We start from the raw sequence: 22,583 nt of genomic DNA on the forward strand, positions 1-22,583 counted from the left end.
TCCTCCTCCTTTTCCTGCTACCGATCTCCAGTTCCCAATGACTCTTAAATTTTCGTCCCTCTTAGCTATCTTCTATATCATCGTACATTTCTTCAATCTCTTCATTATCTGCAGAGCTAGTTGGCACATAAACTTGTACTTCTGCATTAGGCGTAGGCGCTTCGTGTCTATCTTGGATACATTAATGCGTTCACTATGCTGTTCGTAGTAGCTTATCCACGTTCCTACTTTTTATTCGTTATTAAACTTACTCCTGCATTACCCCTATTTTACTTTGTATTTATAGTCCTGTATTCACATGACTCGATGTCCTGTTCCTCCTCCCACTGAAATTCACTAAATCTTTTAGCCTATCCCTTTCACTTTTTAAATTTTCTAACCCTACCTGCCCGATTAAGGGATCTGACATTCCACACTCCGATCCGTATAAAGCCAGTTTTGATTTCCTGATAACGACGTCCTCGTCAGTAGTACCCGCCCGCAGATCCGAAGGGGGGACTATTTTACCTCCGGAATATTTTATCCAAGGGGCCGCCATCATCGTTTAACCATACAGTAAAGCTACATGCAATCGGGAAATATTATGGCTGTAGTTTCTCCTTGCTTTCATCCATTCGTAGTACCCAGCACAGCGATGATGCTTAAGTTTATGTTACAAGGCCAGTTCAGTCAATTGGACTATGGCCCCTGCACCTACCGAAAAGGCTGCTGCTCCTCTTCAGGTTGTTCATGATAACAAATTTATGTTTCACGTACTTCTATCCAAAATTTCTGCTGTGTTTAACGCGTTGTCAAGGCCACCTTGTTAGGTGATGTTAAAATAAAAACGCACGGAGCAACCATTTAACAGGGGCGGGTTGGGGGGGCCTTTTACTGTGTGTTATTTTTTGAGGCAAGCTCGCAAGTAATCTGTCCTCTTTTTTGTAAGTTGGTCAGTTGTAATCATTACTTCGCTACTCAAGTTCTGTGTCCTGTGAGGACTGTTAATCACAGAAAATTGCTATTTTTCTTGCAACCTGTCAGTACTGTTATTTCAACTGTCTGACTGAGTTGAGTGTTTGTAATACAGTAAATGGTTCCTGTAGGCAGATAGCATTTTGAATAGGCTGTCTGCTTGTGATTATAGTTGTGTACTCCGGCTTTAAACTGTAAGATTTGTTGACTTATAAGTTATGTAACTACTTTTGTGAAGTTTTTAAATCATTTCACTGTTCTGAACTTTGACATAACGCCAGTTTCAAGACTTAATAAGATATGTTATAGCTGCAAGTTCATATTAGCTTGATCAGATGGATATATTGTAATGGGATTGCTTCAAAATTTCTTAAGGGAAGTTACGTTCCTGAGCTCAGGGTTTAATTGTATATTCAGTGGATCATCTTTGAAACTCATTTAATTTTGAATACCTTCTCTTTACATGGGCTACAGTTAGTGTGCAAAAGTTGTGGTTACAACCTGGTTTAATGTGCATCATCATTAGACTCTTAAACCTTAATTTATTGTAGCATGATATCATCAGCGGTTGTAATATGAAGTACAGATAAGGTGTTATTCATTCTGTGAATGTTAAAACAAGGTTATGGTTTTGATATTGTTGTTTGAATTTATGTGTAATAAATTATTTTAAGAAAAGTGTGTAATGAAATTGGGGCACAGCACTTCACCTCCTCATTTTCGCTATTGTGGCGTATGTTGGCATTGTGTCTGTCTTACCTACGATGGTGCGTTAACTATGCTGTTCATAATAGGTTGTGCATTTTGTACTACCCGGGGACCTAGAAAAGACGGAGAGGCTTCGTCCCGCCGTAGACCTCAGCGGTTCACAACCCCACAACAGAGACTGAATATTCACTACCTAGCCTTCCATATGGACGATGAGACAGGAATCACTGTACCTCGCTTATCGTAAGAACAATGAAGTGAGTATCACTCTAGATTACCGTCGAGTTACCTCCATCAACGAGACCCCCAAAGCTACTGCAAAAAGAAAAATTGCGCTGAGTATCGCAGAAGCTGTATTTAAGTGAGATACTCAAACACTGTCATAATATTTGCCGTCTCTTCCGCATATTTTTATTTGTGTAAAAAGACAAATATTTTTCTTGTATTTTTCATTTTTCTTATTTCTATTCTCTAGTTCTAAGTCTTATTTTTATTACTTCTAATTAAAATTATCAAAATTTGGTAGTATTAGGCGGAGGTTACTTTTAATCAACAAGTTAGTAATATTTAACGGGCAGCTGGTTCTTGAGAAAAAAGCAGCGTAGAGGAATGTATTCTGCCGGAACGGTTATGCGCCGGACGATAACATGATGACGAGAGTACATTTTAAGAAAGAAAACTGGACAAGTGCTAGTAGCACTCGCGCTTTGAGGGTTCCGTACAAATAGAATTATGCGTAACTGAGGATCGTATCTTTTGATGCCTTGACTTGGAAGTTTAAATTTTTGCAGCTCCACTGATCCGTAGACTTAATTACTTGACATAAATTTCAACTTGATATCTCTTCCCGTTCCTGAGAAGAAGGGGTCTTAACAGACGGTGAGACAGATCAACAACAAAGTGAGATGTAATGATTATGTTTTTACAGGGTGAAGTACGGAATCCTAAAAACAATAAGAATGATTAAATTATTGCGCCATGTATTTTAACATCTAATGCAAACAAAACTGTCCGTTTAATTAGCTAGTAATTTATCAACAGTATACTGAAAAGAACGGTAGATAATTGGCGCCAGTAATAGCAGTGTCGGTTGTAAAATGTTTTATGTAAAAAACACAACTGTGACGTCAAATTCACCTACAGTCAGTTGAACATTAAAAAATTACTTGACATCTCTTGAAAATGGCGTGGTATGGGAACGATACCAGCGTTGTTTTATTATTTTTTTAACTGAAGCGTCTACATACAAATAAGTTATCTGCGTTAATCACTGATTTATTTTACCATTGTGTGTTTCGTTGGTTCACAACATCATCTTCAAGTGAAGAATTGTTTTCACAGTAGCAGTCAGAATGCAGTGTAGATTATGCTGCGTCTTTTGAAGGGCGGTGTAGTTGTAAGAAGTATGCATTCTGCTCCCTCTTGTATGTCTTCTCAATTACTCATAATGTTCACACTATCACTTCAGAGATGTTGTATATGGTACGTTGTATGTTGTAGATGTTCAGCACAATCAGTCCGTACTATGCAGAGTTTCTATGACTCTACCGCCCTTCAAAAGATCCATCATAATATTCATTGCCCTTAGTCCGCTACTGTGAAAGGCGTCTCTTCCCGTCACTACACAAACTAAGTAAATAAACTATTCTCCACCTAAGATGATGATATTGACGATAAAAACAGGCAACTGCAAAATAGACTGCGGCAGAAAACTGTTTTATTTGTACTTATCAACAATCGCAGCCCTCACGATGCCGGCTTTTGCGGATGAAATATTCAACACTTCTTACAACTAGAGCTGCTGCTGTTGTTAGCAAAATCACTCTTCAGCTTCGATGTAACTCCGAAACCGTTACAGTGACGGTCTTCCCGAGGTCGCGAGCAAACTGCGGTAAGCCCTCGCCCGGGCAATTGGACGAAAGTGCCGGCCCAGGGAATGGCGGCGCGGCAGTTTGCCGGAGCAGGGAGCTGGGGAGATGCGAGTTGCTTAGCCTGTTAGGGCCGAGCGCGGCGCCTGCTGGAGCCGCAACCCGCGGACGTGGCTAGACGTGCGCTGCCTGCAGAGCCGATCGGAGACCGCTGCCTCGCCCACGTTCCCAGTACACTCCCGCTCCTGCTTGCGGAGCGACTCTGCGGTCACCCACAGATCCACTCTAGCGCACGCATTCTTCAGATGCTGCAAATTTTGCACTGAAAATTTACAAGGAAGGTTAAAATATAAACTTTCACGGCCGATAATGTCATACCAGTCGAAATACTGTGGCCTATTATTCAGGGGTCGAATGAATTTCTTCGAGGTACGCTACGTTTCATCCTCCTCTGGTGGAAGAGGGGGAGGGGGCGGAAGGGTGGAGAGGCAGAGAGCCGGAGCGTTGTAGCCACTATAAAGCTCCAGTGAAGGCTGTATCTCGTCACTGACTCCTCTGTAAAAGGCCGGAATATTTTATGTGATACAGGCAAGTCTATTCTCCACTGTAAATAATGCACAGCCAGTGTAATATTATGTAGCCTAATAATAGCCACACAAACTGATCCAGAAATGTAATTTTTATTCTATCTGCTTCAACCGTGCCACAAACAAAGCCAAAAATTATTGTTGTTGTAGTTGATAAAGGCGATGAAGCTACAGGCTTTTATATACGGCACTTACAGCTCATTATGGACTAATACGATCGCAAGTTTTACAAAACTTAACGATTTTTCTTTATCCTCCCCCACTCCCACACTGTCACACACACAAACACGTTGAGTATAAACTACAGACAAGAGAAGGCGTAAAATTTAACCAAAATAAAATAAAGTTAGTTACTGTGACTAGTGCTTTTGTGCAGCGTTGTGCACGGCTTAGGAAATCGTCAGATTTAGGACCTAAGACGCCAGCATCTGTAAATCACTCTTCATCAGCGTTAGGGCTTCCTGTAAGTAATAAAAGGCAAGCTGCATGGCTGGGAATCAGTTTTAAAAGGTATGTCTCCCGATAACTGCTGGCTTTCGTCAGGTCTCAAATCAAAGGCCGTAACCTAATAATATCCACAGAAAATGAACCAGAAATGTAACTTTTGCTCTATCTGCTTGAATTAATAAAAATGTTTAAATGTCTGTGAAATCTTACGGGAACTAACTGCTAAGGTCTTCATTCCCTAAGCTTACACACTACTTAACCTAAATTATCCTAAGGACAGACACACACACACACACACACACCCATGCCCGAGGGAGGACTCGAACCTCCGCCGGGACCACAGTCCATGACTGCAGCGCCTAGCCCGCTTGGCTAATCCCGCGCGGCAGGGCTTAATAAAGCGCTTTATTATCCAAATCAAATCATCCACTTTAGCGTAGTTTAAATGAACAGGATAGTTCCACTTCATGATTGTAGGCTTCCCTGCGTATACTACTTCTCGGGGTGAGCGCGCTGAAATTCTGCGACGTTCCGATGAGTGTCACACTCGTCAGCTTCAAAAATAAAGCCCGCCAAAGTCGCTGTCTGATATCTATGTAACTTTTTTGATATACACACGCCATCGGCGGGTGTGTAAATGATTAGTTGCCATTCTCTGCGACAGGTAGATTGGCCTTCAGAGTGCACTAGTGTTATTGGTTTACTGTCGTTATCAGGCCTGACGGGGTAAATGAGGGTCTTGAACAGCGCCAGATGCTGAATTATCAGTGTGAAGGGCACGCAGATGCAGCATACTCGTAAAAGACAGCATTATCGGCAGCTGAAAAAGTTGAAAGGCATCTCATTGCCGGCCTCCATAGGACCAGTTAGTCGACTCATGTAATTTCTGGATTTGTGGAACATTCGGGAGTGGCAGTGGCCCGATATCGGACAACATGAGTACGTGAGAGCAGGCATAGTCAGAGTCAAGGTTCCGGTCCACCGCATCTGACCACAATAACAAAAGGTCTTAGTATTACGCACTAAGCAGATTCTAGTCCCTACATGTCTGCACCTGCTATTCGAGAAGAAGTAACGGATTCCCCGCAGCATTCCGGATCATCCCGCAACATACGTCGGAGACTAGCAGCAGCTGAAATAGCGAATTTCTGCCACCTGAACAGCCGTCAGTCAACGCCGCAACAGACGCGCCTGCTTGTGGCGTGGTCCCGTGACACGGAAGTATGGACTACTGATACTGTAAATGCCGCTGGGTTGCGTTTAGCGATGAATCGCGGTTCTGCATCGCCCAGGATGACCATTAAATAAGGCGGTGACATGGTCAGCGGCCCAAATCATCCGATTTCTACGAAATGAACAGCGGCATTGCTATTGTCGCCATCGAGTGGCAACCCATCCGGTATGACGGCCTACAGGGCCTACGGCCTGAGGGAACTCTGACTGCACAACGGTATGTCACGGGAATCCTGCGTCCTCATGCGTTATCTCTCGGGGGACATTACATCTGCGCCACGTTTCAGCAGGACACTGCTCGTCCTGCCGTGACACCTGTCTGTACGAACTGTTTGCGAGATGGTGCGGTACTCACGTGAGCAGCATACCCTCAGATATGTACCAAAGCAAAAGCAACATGTTTAGGACCAGCTCGGATGTAAAATCCAAGCCAGAACAGTATCCAGGATATGAGGGCCTATTGCAAGAGTTCTGCGTCGCCCTGCCTCAGGGGAGACACAACGGCTTTATGACAGCCTTCCTAACCAAATCAGTGCATGAATGCAGACCAGAGGGGGTGCAACGTCGTAGCAGTAAGTGGGCTCATACAGTTCTTTCTAAATCTGGCGCGATATTATAATCACTGAATAACATCACGTAACCTTTGAACCACTTGAACGAGTAAAGTTTCATTTTAGTTCCTCCTTCCTTTCTCGGTGCTACCCTTCTTTTCTTTCTACAGGCAGTGTATTTCAAACTGCCTAACAGAATGACGATAGTTGTACACGCTTCATTTATTCATCCACAAATGAAAACTGTCAACCTAAATCTGAACTGAACTCTAAATTGTCCTGAATTTTTGCCATAGAACCGTGGCCGTTTACAATGAAAACCGAGGATCTGGGCTTGTATCCCAGCCGATACACAATTAAATTTTGTTGTGGAACTTTGGAATAGGCACATGAAAGGTTAATTCTTAAATCACTTACAACTGCAGCTATTTTGACCTACCTACACACACACACACACACAAACACACACACACACACACACACACACGCACGCACACACACACACACACACACACACACACTTCGCTTCTCGTCTATCATGCTGACAAGCAGCCTTGAACTGGCCTAAATACATCACGTAAGATACAGCACATGCTCGCCGCACGAGATTTGACTGAAATTTTCGAGTATTAAATGCACTTTAATAACGTTCAGACATTACTTTTTATTGTTACCAAAGTAGCCTTACGCTTTTCGACATTCCGTCACTTTCAGAGGGTACAAAATACGATACAAACTGACATCAAAAGATACGAAAATATGTCACATTCCACCAGTGACTGGAGAGATAGTATGGTTGAGTAGAATATGACTCTTTAGCTTTCTATCAATATTATGTTAATCACAGAAAGTTCTTGAACAGTGACGTTGTTTCTCGTCACCATTCTTAACCGCGAGAGAAGTGCAAATTACTGCCAAGGAATAAATTAGACTTCCCGCGCCCGGGTTCCCGGATTCGATTCCCGGCGGGGTCAGGGATTTTCTCTGCCTCGTGATGATTGGGTGTTGTGTGCTGTCCTTAGGTTAGTTAGGTTTGAGTAGTTCTAAGTTCTAGGGGACTGATGACCATAGATGTTAAGTCCCATAGTGCTCAGAGCCATTTGAACCATTTTTGAATAAATCAGGGGGATTAAACCGCTAGGCGGGTGTGGATACAAGGTAAACGCCCCATTTGTTTGTGTGTACCATGTAGCTTTGAGGGATGAAATAGTGACGGCAGCAGAGAACAGACTAGACAAAGAGACAAATCCCAGGAGAAATCCTTACAGAACACACAAGGTATTTAAAGTAACTGATAAAAGCACAAAACATAAAAACTCTTCCGGAGCGGAACAAAAGAAATCTAGGCGACTTAAATATAAAATTGACAGAAACTAAAAATCTCAAAGCAGGAATGGCTTGAGAAGGTACACAAATATTATCAAGTACGTACAGATATAGGAGAAACAGATGCCGACTATTCGAAACAAAAGAAGCAAGTAGAGAAAAGTGAAGTAGCTTTATGAATATCAAGAAATCAGATGGCAAGCCAGTACTAAGCAAAGAATGGAAAGCTGAAAGCTGGAAAAATGTATAAAATGGCTGCGCAAAGAAAATGAAATTGAAGGCAATACTTTAGAAAGGGAAGCGGGAGTAGATGAAGATGATTTGGGAAATATGATACTGTGAAAAGCATTCGATAGAGCATTGAAAGATGGCACTTGGAATAGACCACATTTCCTCATCAGCCAGAAAAATCAACACGTTCATAACCTGTCACCTCATTTCTCGCCATTAGTGCCTTACTGAAAGTAAATTGCGCTGCAAAACTGAGAATAAACACATTAGGAATATGTAAAGCACCTAGAGGTGGGCATGTGCCTTCCTTTGTCCCCTTATGTCGTTCTTATGATTTTAAAATATACGGCAACCGGCCACTTTTTATGGATTTTTATTTTTGCCAATATGCATTTCCAGCTTTCGTCGACCTTCATTTGACTCCTAACGCATATTTAAATCTGCAGTTAGCAGATCGTTAGAAATACCAAATGCTAGTTGGATGCTGCAGCAGCCATGTGCAAAATAAAAACATGGTTTAACTACCAGATTTCGCGAGTTGTGTAATTGCAACATATTACTAGCTCACGTACTTCGCTGTCGCACTCCGCGGAACTGGAATGCCCGCCGGAGGAAATAAACGTAGGTGGCCGTTAAAGGGCACAGTATCTCGACAGCGCTGCGCTCGTATGGCGCGAGCACCACCCGTCCCTCCACTCGGATTCGCCCCCATGCTGTTCCCCGCGCCCCGCGAACCGTCACCCGGGTTGTGCACTCGCTTCTGATATCGTCGGTTTTTATTATCGATGTACTGCGGACTGTTCGGTATCAACATCGCTTACCATTTGGTACTTCTCTCTGGCTGCGATTCGGATTGTGTCTCTCTTTCCTCTTGGCCTCTCGACATCGACGAGTCGAAGGTTCCCATTTTATACCCCTATTTTGCTTTGGGCTTGTCCTAGACTGTGGCTTATCTGTCGTCAGCCAGCCGCGTTTTTATCGATTACCGCTTGGTGATGTGTTCTCTTCCTTAGGTGGTCCTTCCGCCTTGCGTCTTCACCCGCTTCTTTCCCAGGCTCTGACGTGTGCACTGATATCCGGCTACACGCTGATATGGCACTTAAACTCTATTCTTCTTTTTGTTATTCTAATTTTCAGTATTTATAATTATAGCACAAACACTTTTTCTTTGTATGTTCCACAAAAACAACGCAGTATTCGTCATGCCAGACTAATATTGAGCCGTGGCGGCTCGGGTTTGATCTATCGAACGTACCGCGTATAATATTATCGCGGAGGAAAGAGAGAATTGGCGCCCCCTCGTGGGGGAAGTCGGCGAGGTACCAGTGACAGTCGAGTAGTTGGATTTTGGAGGGCGACCAGAAAACAGTAAGATAGACGATAATGCGCGGAACGTGAAGCCGTGTCTGCCGACGCCGTGTGTGGTGGCAAGGGGAATGTTTGCCACGTTACCTGATTGTGTTTGGGCGTTTGATGCGTACTTGGTGGGTAGAGGCTCCGATTCTGTCGGGAACATGCTGCTTCCTCGTTTATGATGGATTTACCGTTTGCTTATAGTGACTACATTCTCGTCTCTATGGCTCTGTGACTGATGTGATGCCATTGCGAGCACAGTTGGTTTGGATATAAGCAGCATTTTGTTCTCAGTGTCCATGGTTCTCGCGGTTACTGAGTGTGCTTGCCGTTGTGGTGTATTTATTGAGCAGTGTGCTTTGGACGCTTGATCTTACTATTAGGAGTCCATTGCATAAGGCCGCGTTTATCCTGTGACGACTTGTGTTCTGGATTTAAAAACTTAGTTGTTGTCAGTCACTGAAATGCTCAAATGAATTCATACTTCTCTGCTTAACTGTTATTGTTTTACGCCCCTCTGAATGGGAAAACGATAAACGGCCTTACTATTACTGACCTTCTTGTGTGTCACTGACTTGGTTGTGTTTTTCAGCCACGTAATTTGTGCGTTTATTGTAACGAGCCGATGTCTGTTTTTGATTAATGTTTCCCTGTGACATTGAGTGTTAATCTCGTAACGAACACTGTTTTAGATATGTTAATCAGTGTGTTGCAGGACATAACCTATTTGTGCCTCGCAAGAGGAGAGCGGAAGCGGTTTATTGGCCATGATAATGTGTTGGTAGATACATTTCACGAGTCCAGGCCAGTCACCCGGAGATTTAGAAGTTGTATGTTGTGTTAAGTTAATACTCTTTATTTCAAGCGTAGTGCGCTCATGCAGGAAGTTTTTTGCGCGGTATGTTTAGAGGACTCTGAATTCACTGTGTTAAATGGTGTCCTCTGAGGTGCTGGAAGTAGTGCATAGACCGCTGTTTTGGACACGTTGTATATGCCAACAATTTATGTCCTTATTAAGTTTGTGAGTTGCTTGCCCTTTGTGTCACAGGTGGTGCTAATTTCATTAATTTCGCCACCAGTCTTCGCAGAGGCTACGGGAGGAACCGACCCACTGTTGCAATTAGTTACGTAGTCGCCCCCGCCCACCGTGCGCGGGCGTTGTTTACTAGCCCGACGCCTTCCGCTACTTGGTGGCGGGAGCGTGTTGACTGGTTTCTTACGGCTTGTAGTCTGGGAAACCGTACCTTTGGTGTACACGTGGAAGACTTATGTTTTGCTTCCAGTACCTCGGAGTGGCTCTATGTGTGTAATGAGAACAACTTATGTTGTTGGTGGCTCAGGCCGAAAGTGGTTCATTTGATAAACAGAAGGTGTATATGGATTTCTTTCCCATAATTCTGTAAACATGTTTAGGTGGTTCAGGTTGTGTTGATTATGTGGGGAAATTGCCTTGAACAGACATTTAATTATTAGTAAACAACTGAATCCTATTTGGGACCGAGCGAGGTGGCGCAGTGGTTAGTACACTGGACTCGTATTCGGGAGGACGACGGTTCAATCCCGCGTCCGGCCATCCTAGTTTACGTTTTCCGTGATTTCCCTAAATCGCTCCAGGCAAATGCCGGGATGGTTCCTTTGAAAGGGCGCGGCCGACTTCGATCCCCGTCCTTACCTAATCCGATGAGACCGATGACCTCGCTGTTTGGTCTCTTCCCCCTACCAACCAACCAACCAATCTATTTGTGAGTTGAAGTTTATTGTGTTCCTAAACATATTAACGATTAGTTTTAGTAGTTCACTTATGCAGTAATGCGATTTACAAAGCCTGTTGTGTTGTTTCCTTTCAAAAGTATTATCAATTTTATTAATAAAGAAGTGTGTTGTAAAAAAATAAACAGTGAATGAAGCGCCTCAAACCCCTTTGGTCCACACCTTCCGTCATTCACACTTGGGTGGTATTAACAAACCGTGAAAGCCCATTTCAAATATATTTATTACATTGAGTAAATACGTCTGTGGTCGTTGCTACTTTCGCTCACATGTTCTGAAAGTACTACTGAAGGCAATTGGGTGCACTTAAATGCTTTTAACCCTCTGCACGACTAAAAAATTAAAATTGCGTAGCATGAGTGTAATGAATGATACATATAGTTACTTAGTAAGTGCAGTAGTGACAAGTTATTGAATTACACTGAACGTTAGGAAAAATTTGATACGGTACATTTTATAAAAAAAATTAATATTACATATTTTACTAATAATTAATAAGTTTTGACCTATTGGAGTGACATTCATAAGGAATAAAGGCGAAACAACTGTTTTAAGTGATAAATAGCTACTACGTATATGGATGGGCTCACATTGGATGATACAACAAAATATAAGGTGTTCGTATTTTATTAGTAGTATTATTTCTTTCACGACTGTATTTAGTGTGTGATTATGTCAGTAAACTTTGAAACCTTCTTAGAAAAATTCTGTGGGTAACCCCGGTTGGTCATTTGGGATGCCATACCACAATGCACATTTGTGGGAATAAAGCTGAAGTTCTTCAAGCAAATTCACTGTTACCTTCGTTGGTCAGGTGAAGTATTTGTGGATTGTGTGCTATGTTTGTCTCTTGATCTTCATTTTCAGGAACATGTAAGATAAAAGTGTATTTGCTTTTTTAAACAGAGGGAATTCAGGAGTTCAGGGAATTGTATATGCATATTTCTTCCTATGTAGCCATGTGTAACTTGGAAGGTGTGTTGCAGTTAAGCTTGTACAGTGTTGACCCATTATACAGCCTCATGATGTTTTTGATATTATGGACAGCTTTGTCTTTTGTTAATTGTGTAAGAGCTGATTCTGTATTGGTTCCACGAAAAAGCTTTGCTAATTTATATGACAGTTTTTCTAAAAGTGGCATGCTCACATGCTATGTTGTTATTTGTGTTGTGGAATAAATTTCAGATATCCAGGAAATCAACTAGCACAAATGCCAGAATCAAAAACCTCGTATCACCCATGAACTGCTACGTCGTAGTTAGTTAACTTGACTTTGACACAGGTAAGACAAGTGCTGCATTTAAAACTCTCTTTTGATTTTTTGCCTAAATGCATACATTTTAAAATGTTTTACCTACCTAATACAATCCGTGAAAAAATTTGACTATAGATCAATATGTTTCCTTCGTGGCTGCTGTAAGGAGAGAACGGGTGAGGTACAGGGTGAGTTGGTGGCCGGAGGTTTCCGTTTCTCCGGTTCTCAGAGAACGCCAGGCAATGTCGGATAAAACTGCTACAACTCGCGATAAAGTCTGTCTCTCGTGGCAGCTACAATACTCACAGTTGCCGTGAGATTTTCTGGAAACACTTTCACAATAAGAAAGTTGAACAACACTGGCAGTATGGTATCTTCTGACTAACAAAGGGGTCGCTTAGGGAACGTGTTGAACATACAAGCTGACGGCGATGTAATGCGCGTCGTTCGGACCGTGATAGTAGCTGATTTTCTCAGTATTGTTAATACGCAAAGAAATCACTATGCACTGTATTGCTAAACACAGTAATAGTTTTTATGAAGGTCCGAGGATCGAACATCGAATAAAAATTCGTAGACGATATTTACCTTGTTTTTCATAAGTTAAATTTTTTATTCTTGATAATTGTGATTACAAGTTGTATCTCCTTTGCACATCAAAATTACTCCTATATGCAAACTTACCTGACCTCAAAAAAACACATTGTCCAATCGGCAATTCTTATCTCCAACAATTACAAAAAGCATGGCTGCTCCCTTTTTTTCACAGTAAACAGCGTTGTCGTCACAGCAAAGAAATTTGTGGTCTCAGTTACGGTAGCGCATCATCACTGCTACTCGCAGCCGGAATACGACAAAAATATTACATGATCTATGGACATTACACCCGGTTAAGCTTATAATCGATTTCGACACAGCTAAGATTGCAGAAAGTTTCCGCTGTGTTGGTAGCTAAATATTGCATGAAACTTGGGTCACACTGTTCATATGTGGTCCACCCAATGTCATGATGCGGCACTGTGGATGAGGATCTAAATGTGTATCACGAGCTCAAACATGTATCTGCAAACGATACGGGAGATAAAACTCTTTCCTAGGGTCGCTAATAATAACTTTTATTCTCGATAACAGGCTCCGGTAATCAATGTTACTATATTCAGATCTCAACAGACCGGTTGTTGGTTCAAATGGCTCTGAGCACTATGGGACTTAACTTCTGAGGTCATCAGTCTCCTAGAACTTAGAACTACTTAAACCTAACTAACCTAAGGACTTTACACACATTCACGCCCGAGGCAGGATTCGAACCTGCGACCGTAGCGGTCGCGCGGTTCCAGACTGTAGCGCCTAGAACCGCTCGGGACAGTAATTGCATACTTCTTAAAACAGCAGAAAAAGTGCTCTTTCATATGAATTGACAAGCACGTAGCAGACTACATGACTGATGCATCAGCATGTCAAAATTAAAATAACTATATACACAGTTATTCACCAATGTGTATGGAGTCTTTCTAATTTTGACATGGTGATGCATCTATCGTCTAACCTGCTACGTACCTGGCAATCCATGTGAAAGAGCAATTTCACTGCTATTTTAAGAAATAAGCAATACTCTGTCGGCTGTAATGAGACACCCTTTTCTAACATTACCGTGTTTTGTAGAAATAACCATTTATAGTGTCTATTCTTTTATAGCTGAACATTATATCAGCTGTTTAACTGAATGAACTTCAAATGATTTTACATACGATGTGTTATGTTTCGGCCTAAATTATGTGAAAATTAATCGATTTGTTGCTACGTACAGTTAAAATCGCTCTTCTTTTAGAAATATTTGAAATTACGAAATATCTGGCATACTTAAAATTCACATTATAAATTGCACAATCCAACGGTAATTGTTAAATTTATTTCTGGAATCAATTATAAAATAATGTTATTTCTTGGGGTTGATTCTTCTTTTGTCAACAAAGTTTGTAAGCTCTTTTGCTTTGTAAACTCTTTGGAATGTTGTGAGTACCGCAGAATGTTAGTAGTAGTGGATACGCCTGTGGTGGAAACGCGCGTGCTTTATAATTTTGTCTACAACAATGTAATTGATGGTTGTATGAAATGGAGATTGTGAAGTCAGTGTGATGTAGAAGAACTGGACAAAAAAAAGAAAGAAAATCATAGCAACGGATGGTACTTTATCAGTTATTTAGTCATCTGGAACACAGTAAGTCAAAATTTCAGCCGCAAGAACGTACCCCTAGACGCAAGAACTGAAGCCAACAACAAGAGAAAATGAAGATAAGTAAAAAGTTTTTCTTTTGTATATTTTACTCCTCTCGAAGTTTTCAAAACTTGTGCAGAGACAGAGGATTTTAATAGTGATGTGTGGGAGGGTATGGTTACGTGGTCGACATCTGAAGATGGTAACGTTGGTTAGCGAAACCGGTTATCGAGAATACGGGTTATTATTAACGATCTTGGCAAATAATGAGCTTCTCTAATGTATTATCAAAGATTGCTGTTGCGACTCATAATGGGTACACTAAATAAAATAATTAATTAGGTACCGTCGTCTTTTCGAGGTGATGGTGAAATCTCTGTGACTATCGCAGATTGGGGGAGACCTTTAATGGCTTGGATGTCGACAGAGAACTAAGATTAAGATTGCATCCTTCTTTTCTCACTAACAAAAGAAATCTGCTCAGCGGTTTTCTACATTTCCTTGTTGTAGTATAAATTCTTTATGGCCATTATTAAAAAGTGACCATTACACTTACAATCATTGTGTTTTTAAGAGGGACGCGACGTGTAGGAGTGGCTTGGTAATAAACAGAGCTCAGATCTCAGTCTCGATACTTGTACACCCTACTTGTGAAGGAAGAAAAAAAAACGCAGAATCGAAGAGTGACTGAAAGCTGCATTAGACATTGATTATGAAGTATTTTATTCGGATCAAATATCGCTGTGCACAGTCGAGTTGTAATGAACGCCGTACGTCTCCCGGACTGATTGGCACCGCTCACGGGGAAACAGAATTTCATTCACCCGTAAAAAACAGCCGATTGGTTTCGTGTGGGAGAAGTGACAATGGGCCTGAGGTCTGCGATTCAGGAGAGAGCGTCGATTCCAATTGAACAGATTGCTTACTGCATCGCAGTACCTAACATTCCGTGATTCAGCCATGTGAATTCCGCAAAATAGCTTTTTAAAGGTAAATTGCAGGAACGGAATGCTCGAGAGCCAATGCTTTTTGCAAGCAAAGCGGAAGGGGATCCTAAACAACCTGATGCCATATTTATTAAACGAAGGCATTTCACTTAAAAAGAGTGCTCCTGTACCGATTTTCGGAGTAGACCAATTATTGTCCATTGTGTTAAAAAATTTTAGTCCAAGCAATCTGTGCCTGGTGAAGTCATCAGTAACTACTACCAACAATCTTAATTCACGTGAAATCAGGTAGAACTGATTGATGCATTAGTGAAAACGTTATTTTTAATTTATGTAGTTATTGCGAGATGAGGCTGGAGAATTCTCGTCGTTCCACACAGGTGGTATTTATATTAAATAAATTGCGTTTCCATTATGCTGAGTATGTCAGTTAATAACGTACATCAATTAGTTACTTTATTAACGGTTTAATTACCTTTATATGGACTTTTAACGTAGTTGTGTTGAGTGTACTTCAGTCAAGGGGGTAAAATTAAATACCTTTCCATCGTAAAATATTATGTTTCGGTCATTTTATCGCCAACAGAAATTCATCAGATGCTGTTGTATATTTATCTGTAGCACACCCAGTTAACAAGCGTGTGACTCAGCTCGAACGTAGCCGTTAACCAAATCTACATCTGTACGTAAAACAGAGAAAAAGCACAACATGGCGTATCTACGATCACCAATAAAAGGTGTTGATCCAATAAGTGCGGCAAAGCAAACAACAGGAAAGCATTGCAACTGGTCGGTCGAATAGGTGTCGAATGCTGACCAAACCTCTACGAAAAAATAGACTTCCACCAATGTCTGATTCGTTTCACATGGACACAGATTTCTCTTGTGCACCATTGTCTTACTTCCATCTACCATGTCATGTTAGAAACGAAAAGGACAAAAATAAATGAGTGGAAAGTAGCTTCCACGTACCAAAAAAGACGGTGTCATTATAGGCACCATTCACTGGAAGACAGAGGGAGTTCTTCTTATCGACTGCCTTATCACAATATAGTTGTAGTTATTCAGTAATACGAGAACAATACAATTCAATAATAATTCAGTAAGACAATTCAATAGTACATTGGCTGTGCAAGAATTATTATAATTTATTATTATATGAACGATGTCTTACTCTTCTTTCTGTCCAGTACTTATTCTTTCTTTCTTATGTTCTTTTTCTTTCTTCGCCTGAGATCACCCTTCCGTAGTCCTTTTAATGACCTTTTTAGTCTGCGTTGTGTGTTCTGGAGTATTCTGGTTGTTATCTGTTTTGTTTTTTGGTCATCTACTGTAATTTGAAGTTCTCTCCTATCCTCCCTAATTTATGTGATCTGTTTAAAGTTGTTCTTGCTGTATCACAATTTTCCAATTATTCCCTGCGTCTATGGGTAGGCTTGATTTGTCCGTGTATTTGGTAATGTAATCAGCTTTATTCATTTTATTTTTTTCTATTCTTCCATTATGGTTTCTCATTCAGATCATATGTTACGATTTCACCCAAATATTTAAATTTGTCAACAATTATGATTTCTTGTTCGCCTGTTGTACTTTTGTTTACAAGTGGTGGGTTAGTTAGCCTAACCTATGTTATTTCAAATGATATTCGGAGGCCAATCTTCTGTGTTATTTCATGTAGAGTTTTAACTTGTTGCCTGATATCTTGAACATTATTGTCTAGGAGAGCAAGGTCATCAGCAAATCTCAAGCAGCTCAAACTTATATTATTTTTTGTACTTCCAGTTTTTATGTTCTTTCCGTTACCTTGTACAGTTCTCTCATTATGTATTCCTGTATGTATTTGAACAGTAATGGTGATACACAGCCACCTTGTCTTAAGTTTGTTTTGATGAGAAGTGGTTCAGAAATTTCTCCTTTAAGCTTCACTTTAGATCTGATGTTGGTTGGAGTAAGTCCTATTAGTTTAATTAGTTTTTGATGGAGCCCTAGATTCATAAAATTTTTAATACTGGAGGTCTATAGAGACTCTCATACGCCTTCTTAAATTCTACAAATGTTATTGCCAGAGGATTGTTCCGTTTCCTGTAGTCTCCCGTAACCAGTTTTAAACTAATCTGCTTTGCATGGCTTCTTGAAGGGCTGAAACCGCCCTGGTGTTCATCGAACTCGTAGTGGTTCCTCGATTTTTCCGTATAGGATCCTGGATAAAATCTTGTATGTGCAGTCTAGTCAGGATTGCTCTTGATCCTCTCCCTGCGTAGTTGGTGGATGACTGCCGTAGTCCAGTCTTCATGAAATTATTCTGTTATCCAAATGTTTGTTAGCGCCTTGTTTAAGGAGGTCTCGACTGTCATTTGAATAGTTCCACATTTCAACAAAAACCTCATCTTCTCCAGATGCCTTATAATTCTTTTGTCCTTTGAGGACTCTTTCTAATTTTTGGAAAATTCGGGGAGTGGGTCTGCTTTGTTAGGTTCGATTTTTATTGGGCTATTTACGTCGATTTGTAAGAGTTCTTTGGGCTCTATACATTTCAAAAGTTTATTAAATGATTTAGCCATGATTTCAGCCATTTATTTCTTACTGTGTGCCATTCTCCCATCTTCAGCTTTCAGTATTGGCGTAGGGGGCTCATGCTGTTGTAATTGTTGCGCAAAGATTTCGTAATATTTCCTCGAATCGGTTTTATCGTAGTCATCTTCTATGACAGTTATCTGCTACCCTGTCGTTCCAGGAGGAGAGGTGACAATCCTATGTGGTACATCCCAGTTCTCGGATAGACAACTCCTGACCGCCTTACTGGCGGACTTGAGTGATATATATACTGTGTCTCTGATAAGAATTGTCGTTCGCATTTTCTCCGGTGTATCGGCAGGTACCTGCAGTTTCGTGTTTGCAGTGTGCAGCACTGAACTGCAGCAGTGACCAAGCAACGCTACTGCGTCGCGTAACAGTCTGCGCTGGCCAGACTGCTTTAAAAATCACGTCGTCTGTAACAAGAAACAAGCCGACGCTTGCCGTCGACACTGGGTGTTGCACGAAAGAAGTGATGAGAAATATTTGTTTGTGCTGACTCGAGCTACACTCTGAAAAAGCGAAATTGCAGGTATATTTCGAAGCACCAGAGAAAGAGCTCCTGAAGGATGATCGAGGACACAATGGAAGGAGCGAGTGCTGGCAACACTCAAACAACTGAAGCCGACAGTGGTAGAAGATGAGGACTGGGACCGACAGCCATCGACCGCCATCTGCAGTAAATGTCTGAGATTGTGACCGACTGGTGTTTTTTTTTCTTTTTGCAGTGTGTATCTTTGGAAATTTTTGTAATGTGCAGTTTCTTGTATTCCTTTTCTATTGTGGCTTGTAGCTTATTTACTCTGCTGTAGGCCTTAAAAGTCCGTAAACACACAAATATATATATATATATATATATATATATATATATATATATATATATATATATGGTGGTCCATTGATAGTGACCGGGCCAAATATCTCACGAAATAAGCATCAAACGAAAAAACTACAAAGAACGAAACTCGCCTAGCTTGAAGGGGGAAACCAGATGGCGCTATGGTTGGTACGCGTTTTTTTAAAATAGGAACCCCTATTTTTAATTACATATTCGTTTAGTACGTAAAGAAATATGAATGTTCTAGTTGGACCTCTTTTTTCGCTTTGTGATAGATGGCGCTGTAATAGCCACAAACGTGGTATCACGTAACATTCCGCCAGTGAGGACGGTATTTGCTTCGTGATACAATACCCGTGTTAAAATGGGCCGTTTACCAATTGCGGAAAAGGTCGATATCGTGTTGATGTATGGCTATTGTAGTCAAAATCTCCATCGGTCGTGTGCTATGTATGCTGCTCGGTATCCTGGACATCATCCAAGTGTCCGGACCGTTCGCCGGATAGTTACGTTATTTAAGGAAACAGGAAGTGTCCAGCCACATGTGAAACGTCAACCACGACCTGCAACAAATGATGATACCCAAGTAGGTGTTTTAGCTGCTGTCGCGTGAGCCGTTGTAAAATTTGCTGTTTTGAAGAGCGCGCCGCAGCGCGTTGTGTAAAGCAGTCGCCCTCCAATTCTTGCGGTGGCGCCGCTGTGGTAATCGCAGCTTTGGTGTCTCCCTCTGGTGGAAAATGGGAAAGGTTGCCTGTTCACGTGCATTTAAGGGGCGCTATGAGCTCGCCAGGGGCAGTCAGTCTGAGTCGGTCAGTCTCGGCGAGTCTGCTCAGTTGGTAAGCCGGGTCAGTGTGGGGCAGTCAGTGTCTGTCTGTCGTCGGAGAGCTAGTATGTCTAACGTTTGGATCAAATTTAAAGCCAGAAAATGGGAGTGTTGCCACTCCGTCAGTAACAGAACTCAGCGAGTGGTCGCCCGGTCGGGGCTCTGTTCCTGCATCTGAGTCTGCGTGTTAGGCCGCCAGTCTGCTCGAGTTGCTTGGGCAACGCTCATTGGCGGTTGGACCGGTCGGTTGTTCGGTCGCGCACTGAGACACAAGATGACTTGTCAGTCTTGAGCGTCGGCGCATGTGAGGTCTCCACGTGAGTCCAGGCGTATAGCGAGGGATAGCGGCTTCGCGGCCGACACGAGAGCAACAGGAGTCAACCCACGACGCCGGTCTGGCCGGTGCAAGCTGCGACGCCGTGAGACTGGAGATCGGCGCGCCTTCCTGCGTCCGTTGAAGCGGCTGGCAGCGAACGGTTCGGGCGAGCGTTTTGGGGGTGCTGCGCCAGGTCTTCGCCAGAAATCGCAGTTATTAGAAGTTAAGTGATTGGTGATATGTTGTTTCAGTTACTTGTTAAATTCTATTTGTTTTCTTGGTCAGTCTCTCGTCCCCAGCTTGTTCGTTTGTCTCTCGTCCACATTTGATAGGCAGTTAGTGTCTGTCTGTCGGTCTGCCGTACGTTAATAGCTGCCTCTGTCATGTTTGTCGGATTCGGTGTTAACGAATTTATTGCTTAAGGTATAAAGGCCGAATTTCTGAAATATGTTTTATCTTGCCTATCATCTTGAGAGGCGCTATATGTGTAATGTAGAGCATGTTTGTACACTTTTTATAAGACAGAATTTCTTAGGTTTTTATTTACATGGTCATTTCAGTATATAAAGTTGCCACCCTTCCGCCGTAAGAGTTTTTTTTTAAAACAAGTTGCACTTTCGGTGGCAAATACTTATTGATGTTAGTGTTTCATACCATTTCCATCCCTCTTACGGGGTGCATAGTTTATGTGTTTGTGTGAGTTGTTAAAATTTTTAGTTTAAAGCAATGTGGTGTGTTGCAGATTTGCACCAGTGTAGTATTTCAGAGGTTGTTGTGAGCTGTCGTTACTACAGCCGTGTTAAAAGGGAGCGGCAAGGTTCTCAGCCCGAAAGCTAATACTATAAAAAAAAGAAAATTGTTATTTCGGCCTCTGAATAAATTGTAACTTGATATTTACAGCGTTTTCTCTGATTATAATTTTAAATCTGTTCAAAAAAAGGGACTTTTAGGACTAAATTTCCATTTATTAAAAAAAATTAATTTGTTCATCAATTACCCATTGGCAACTACTTCCATGCTCACATAGTGCCATTAAATGTGTTAATGTTCTTGATGAATCTATAGTAAATAAAGCAAATTGTTTAAGAAAAGATTTTGAAAGTAAATCCACGGTTCATCGCGGCTAATCCGCACATCAGTACATCTACATCTACATCTACATCCATACTCCGCAAGCCACCTGACGGTGTGTGGCGGAGGGTACCTTCAATACCTCTATCGGTTCTCCCTTCTATTCAAGTCTCGTATTGTTCGTGGAAAGAAGGATTGTCGGTATGCCTCTGTGTGGGCTCTAATCTCTCTGATTTTATCCTCATGGTCTCTTCGCGAGATATACGTAGGAGGGAGCAATATACTGCTTGACTCTTCGGTGAAGGTATGTTCTCGAAACTTTGACAAAAGCCCGTACCGAGCTACTGAGCGTCTCTCCTGCAGTGTCTTCCACTGGAGTTTATCTATCATCTCCGTAACGCTTTCGCGATTACTAAATAATCCTGTAACGAAGCGCGCTGCTCTCCGTTGGATCTTCTCTATATCTTGTATCAACCCTATCTGGTACGGATCCCACACTGCTGAGCAGTATTCAAGCAGTGGGCGAACAAGCGTACTGTAACCTACTTCCTTTGTTTTCGGATTGCATTTCCTTAGGATTCTTCCAATGAATCTCAGTCTGGCATCTGCTTTACCGACGATCAACATTATATGATCATTCCATTTTAAATCACTCCTAAATGCGTACTCCCAGATAATTTATGGTATTAACTGCTTCCAGTTGCTGACCTGCTATTTTGTAGCTAAATGATAAAGGATCTATCTTTCTGTGTATTCGCAGCACATTACACTTGTCTACATTGAGATTCAATTGCCATTCCCTGCACCATGCGTCAATTCGCTGCAGATCCTCCTGCATTTCAGTACAATTTTCCATTGTTACAACCTCTCGATACACCACAGCATCATCTGCTAAAGCCTCAGTGTACTTCCGATGTCATCCACCAGGTCATTTATGTATATTGTGAATAGCAACGGTCCTATGACACACCCCTGCGGCACACCTGAAATCACTCTTACTTCGGAAGACTACTCTCCATTGAGAATAACATGCTTCGTCCTGTTATCTAGGAACTCCTCAATCCAATCACACAATTGGTCTGATAGTCCATATGCTCTTACTTTGTTCATTAAACGACTGTGGGGAACTGTATCGAACGCCTTGCGGAAGTCAAGAAACACGGCATCTACCTGTGAACCCGTGTCTATGGCCCTCTGCATCTCGTTGACGAATAGCGCGAGCTGTGTTTCACATGACCGTCTTTTTCGAAATCCATGCTGATTCCTACAGAGTAGATTTCTAGTCTCCAGAAAAGTCATTATACTCGAACACAATACGTGTTCCAAAATTCTACAACTGATCGACGTTAGAGATATAGGTCTATAGTTCTGCACATCTGTTCGACGTCCCTTCTTGAAAACGGGGATGACCTGTGCCCTTTCCCAATCCTTTGGAAGGCTACGCTCTTCTAGAGACCTACGGTACACCGCTGCAAGAAGGGGGGGGGGGGCAAGTTCCTTCACGTACTCTGTGTAA

This window comes from Schistocerca cancellata, chromosome 3, assembly GCF_023864275.1.
Source record: "Schistocerca cancellata isolate TAMUIC-IGC-003103 chromosome 3, iqSchCanc2.1, whole genome shotgun sequence".
NCBI lineage: Eukaryota > Metazoa > Arthropoda > Insecta > Orthoptera > Acrididae > Schistocerca > Schistocerca cancellata.